The sequence below is a fragment of the Engraulis encrasicolus genome, chromosome 10, assembly GCF_034702125.1.
Source record: "Engraulis encrasicolus isolate BLACKSEA-1 chromosome 10, IST_EnEncr_1.0, whole genome shotgun sequence".
NCBI classification, from domain to species: domain Eukaryota; kingdom Metazoa; phylum Chordata; class Actinopteri; order Clupeiformes; family Engraulidae; genus Engraulis; species Engraulis encrasicolus.
Genome location: NC_085866.1, coordinates 45,824,143 through 45,829,142, shown reverse-complemented (window position 1 = coordinate 45,829,142; position 5,000 = coordinate 45,824,143). Strand labels below are relative to the sequence as shown.

The window sequence follows — 5,000 nt, the reverse complement described above, 5'->3', positions numbered from 1 at the left end:
AAAGTGAAGAAGAAAAAAAACAAAGGCAATATTCAAGACGAGAATTAGGGTGAAAACAGTGACGAGAGACAGAGAGAGAGAGAGAGAGAGAGAGAGAGAGAGGGAGAGAGAGAGAGACCACATAAAAAGACCAATCCTGTTCTTTTATCTACACTTGGGAGGCCATTCAGAGGATCCAAAAGTGCCAGCATCGCCCAATTTCCACCCTCACCCTGACTCCCAAAACGCTTAACCACTGCCTCCCCAACAGCCAAAAGTAATGGCACACAGCAACTAGGACCACTCCAGTACTGAGCAGAGCAGCCACCAGCCAACGCCTGTGTAGTGTGAAAGATAGTGTCTGGCTAGCGTGAGAAAGCATTGGGGCATCCATGCAGACAGCAACAGCACTGCAGTCCACAGGGAGGACCGGAGAGGAGAGGGAGAGGTCAGCAGATGTCTTCTTTTTTTACCTCCTTTCCTCTCTACCACTCTCATCCCCGACTCTCTCCTCTTGTGCGCTGTCATCCTCTGGTCTCTCTCTCTGTCTCTCTGTCTCTCTGTCTCTCTGTCTCTCTCTCTCTCTCTCTCTCTCTCTCTCTCTCTCTCTCTCTCTCTCTGTCTCTCTCTCTCTCTCTCTCTCTCTCTCTCTCACTTGCTCTTGTCCTTTCCTCAACTTTCTCTTCTTCTCCTCCTCCTCTCACTCTTTCTCTTTTCCTCTCTCTCTTTTGCCTATCTCTCTTTCTTTCCCTCTCTTTCACATTCCCCCTTCTTCTTCTTCTTCGTCTTCTTCTTGTTCTTCTTCTTCTTCTCTCTCTCTCTCTCTCTCTCTCATTTTCTCTCACTTGCTCTTGTCCTTTCCTCAACGTTCTCTTCTTATCCTCCTCCTCTCCCTCTTTCTCTTTTCCTCTCCCTCTTCTGCCCCTCTCTTTCTTTCCCTCTCTCTCGCATTCTTCCTTCTTCTTCGTCTTCTTCTTCTTCTTCTTCTCTCTCTCTCTCTCTCTCTCTCTCTCTCTCTCTCTCTCTCTCTCTCTCTCTCTCTGCCCCAGACTCCTCGGGGAGCCATGTGGCGCTGGCTGCAGAAGGGCAGCTGCAGAGACAGCTCTGGCCTTTAGGGGGAAGCTGAGCTGAGCTGAGCTGAGCTGTGTTGAGTCGGGCTACAGTACAGAGCAGGACTGGAGAGCTGGGGCCTGTCTCTGTCTCACTGTCCCTGGCTGACCACACTTGCAGAGGCAGAAGTAGAAGAGAAAGAATGGAGGAAGGGACTGTGGCAGGGAGGGGAGGAAAAGAGGCTTGAGGTGGACTGACTGCAGGGAGGAGAAGGCAAGAAACAGAAAGAGTCGGTTGGCTGAGTGGGAGAAAGAAAGAAAGTGAGAATGTGGAAGGGAGGTAGAGTGAAAGGGAGAGGAGAAATAAAAGAAAGAGCGAGAGAATAGAGATGGAAAAAGAAACAGTAAATTCAGATCATTGCACAGATAAAATATTTACAAGGACACTGTTTGTACACTCCCACCGGTTTCATTTTTATTTAATAAACTTGTCCTGCGGGGAGGAAAATATAAAGCAAAATTGCACCATTCCTCTCTAACCACACCTCCCATCCACCTCCCTACTACATCCCATCCCACCCCACTTCACCCTGTGTCACCTCCATCTCGCAGTCTGCCCTTGCTTTTTTGTCCACCCCCTTACCCCACCAAACAGTCCTTGAGCTGCCCTGTTCTGGCCCCAAGCCCAAGAATGGTGGGTATAGCAGTGGTTCTCAAATCTTTTTGACTTTTAGACCAACTGTAAGACTATTTTCACAACCCCAACCTCCCATATTCTAAAATGAAAATTACTCAACTTTAATATGAAAAGGAAAAGTATTTACCTTTATTACAAGTGAACATTAGGCCCTACATTACATTACATTACATTACACTTAGCTGACGCTTTGTATCCAAAGCGACTTACATGTATTTAGGTACAGGTATTGGGTACAGGCCCTGGAGCAATGTGGGGTTAGGTGCCTTGCTCAAGGCACGTCAGCCATGGATGAAGGTATTGGCAAGGGTGGGATTTGAACCTGCAGACCTCTGATCTAAAGGTCAGCCCTTTCACCACTGAGCCATGGCTGCCCCATACAGGTGAATACTAAGAATTTATATTTTATGGAAGCATATGTAAACTCAATGTAAACGACCTGCCCACAGTACCCTAGGGCTCCCGATCCTCAGTTTGGGAAACACTCTGCTATGTCAAGACAGCGAAGCTCAATAATTGAAATCCTTTTGGATTTATGCAGGCATGGGTACGGTATAGTATTGAATGTGGTGAGGTGGGGCTGAGCTAAGGTGGGGTGGTGGGCAGGGAAGCTGACAGGGGTCAGTTGTCCCAGGCCCAGGGAGAGAGGGAGCTCAGAATTGAGTCCTCATTACATTATACTATTTATTGGGCGGGGGGAACCTTTCAGATTCCTGTCTTGGGCCCGGGCAAGGCTGTCAACGGCCTTGGGGGTGGGTAGGATAATCCAGTGCTTTGCCTAATTGCCAGAACAGAGATTGCTTCCATTGTGTCCATGCCGGCGGTATTTATCAAAGCACTGCTGCGTGTGATTGGGATGAGGTTTTAGCCGCCGCTGTAAAAATAACTTTTTTTGTGGGATCCATGCCAGTATTGGCTTGCTCTCTCATTTACATATGCCCGGCTTGGTGCGATTGCACTGTTCAAAACTGTTAGACTGTGTGTCGGAGCAGACACAATTACATTTTTTTTTTCTAAACCCAAAAAATGTTGCTTTACTGGCTTCAGTGCACAATGATTTAGACAGAGCATGTGAGTCTGCCTGTAACTACCAAAACCTTTCAAAGGTTTGACAAAATCCATATTACACCACTAAATGACAACATAACCACCCAATTACAGACAAGCACGTGAAAAAAATGCATGAATATACATAATGCATACATATGTAGGCTATACACAGAGAAAGAGAACGAAAATGAAAAAGAAAAAGAGACAGAAATAGGGAAGTGTGTGAAAGATAGAGACTGATGAGCATAGAGTATATAGTAGCCTCCTGAATATTATGCAAAAGGTCTTGTGACGTAATAGCCATGTTTAATTTTAGCCAACACGTCAAAACTACATGCCAACCACAACCCTACATCTAACCCTGTCACCACTACCACCCCCACCTTCATAGACAGCAACTTTGCACATGCTCAATAATGCAGTAGGCATGAGTGAGGCTGCGATGTACGGGATGTTCATCTTCACGAGCGTAATCGTAGTGACGCAGTTAGATAAGGGAGACCCCAGGAGTCAGATGAGCTCTGGCAAGTGTACAGCAATGAGGGCAGTAAGGTTACGCTAAAGGGGGGTTTAGAGTCGCGCGTTCGCGGGGGTTCTGCACAGAGAATGAGCCACAGCGCCCCCCTGTGCAGCGACAAAACAACCCCTGGCTGCAGTACACGCATGTTTCTCCCAGGCTGAAATGTCCGTGAGCTGAGCTATGCTTGAAGACGGTGATTGGTCAATGCGCTTACGGCAGTCCGGGGGGAACTCAGCCCTGATAGGTCAGTTGTGTTCTATTCTTCTACCCTACCGCGGAGGTTTGAAGGAAAACGAAAAACACGATGCAGATGACTTGGCAGGAAATCACTGGAGTTTACTTGACAGGGAGAAGAGAAACTGTTTTTTATTTCAGTAGTACAACTTCCAAAAAATCAATTAGAAATATCCATAAAAGGCCATCATGGAAATGATATGTTTGTAGTGTGGTAGTAGCAAAGAAGCCTCTTTGTTCTTTTGTAGTGTGGCAGCTAGCTCATTAAAAAAGGGTTCGCTAATGTCCTGTAGAGTTTGAATGGGTTTGGCTGACAGTTGCTAAGCTAGCTGTTAATTAGATAGGCTATCTATTGTATTTAAAAATGGCTTTTGTTTCATTTAACCACCTCAACTGTAAAACATGAATAAAGAGAGACTCTTGTATGCTATCATCCATGTCTAATTACGCCACAACTTTTTAAATTAATAGCAAGAAGCCTCTTTGTTGATACAGTATATAGTACAAGTAGTGTGGCTAGCTAGCTTCTAAAACAGGGTTCGCTAATGTCCTGTAGAGTTTGAATGGGTTTGGCTGACAGTTGCTAAGCTAGCTGTTAATATGGCCATTAGATGTATTGTATTTAAAACGGCTTTTGTTTGGCATTTTAACCACCTGAACTGTAAAACATGAATAAAGAGAGAATCTTGTATGCTATCATTCATGTCTAATTACGCCACAACTTTTTAAATTAATAGCAAGAAGCCTCTTTGTTAGTGGTAGAATTACGTTTCAGGTGGCTAGTCAACTAGCTTTGAGTTTGTAATGACTGATTTAGCTGGCTAGCTAGCTACTACTAGGCCCCAGGTGTGAATGGCCATTCATGCTGTCTATTGTCTTTTAAAATGGCGTTTGTCTTGCATTTAATCTCATGTAGTACTTGACCAAAAATAAACTGATGTTGTACCATCTAATTATGCCCCAACTTTTAGAAGTAGGCTACTAGTGGAATATTACGTTTTACATAGCCAGCTGATTAGCTTTGTGATTCATTCTAGGGACTGGGCTCAACTGAATGAGTTAGTTCGCCCCCTGTTGTCACGGAGGTGAATTGGAGTCATTAAAATCTCCTCCTCCCTCCCCCCTTGCCCCACTCTTGAATTTTCGGCGGGAAAAAAAACACCACGCCCTTTCGCACGCATTCGCATGTAGGTCGACTATGAGGCAATACCCCCCCGCTGACAGTACGTCTATGCTTTACCCCGCAATCGGCACCGCGTGACTATGCATCAGCCTTAACTCCTGACAGCAGCACGCTAAACAAATGAGGACGGGAGGGAGAGGCGAGAGGGAAGGGTGGGAGGATGAGCATAGCAGAGAGAGAGAGAGAGGGAGAGAGAGGGAGAGATAGAGACAGAACAGAGAGAGAGAGAGAGAGAGAGAGAGAGAGAGAGAGAGAGAGAGAGAGAGAGAGAGAGAGAGAGAGAGAGAG

At 45.8% G+C, this 5,000-nt stretch overlaps 1 protein-coding gene across 1 annotated transcript in view; it reads right to left on the bottom strand.

Annotated features, from left to right (window-relative positions):
• Positions 1 to 5,000, bottom strand: part of LOC134457192 (cadherin-4-like) — a 577,874-nt gene that overhangs the window by 364,887 nt on the left and 207,987 nt on the right. The window lies entirely within an intron of this gene.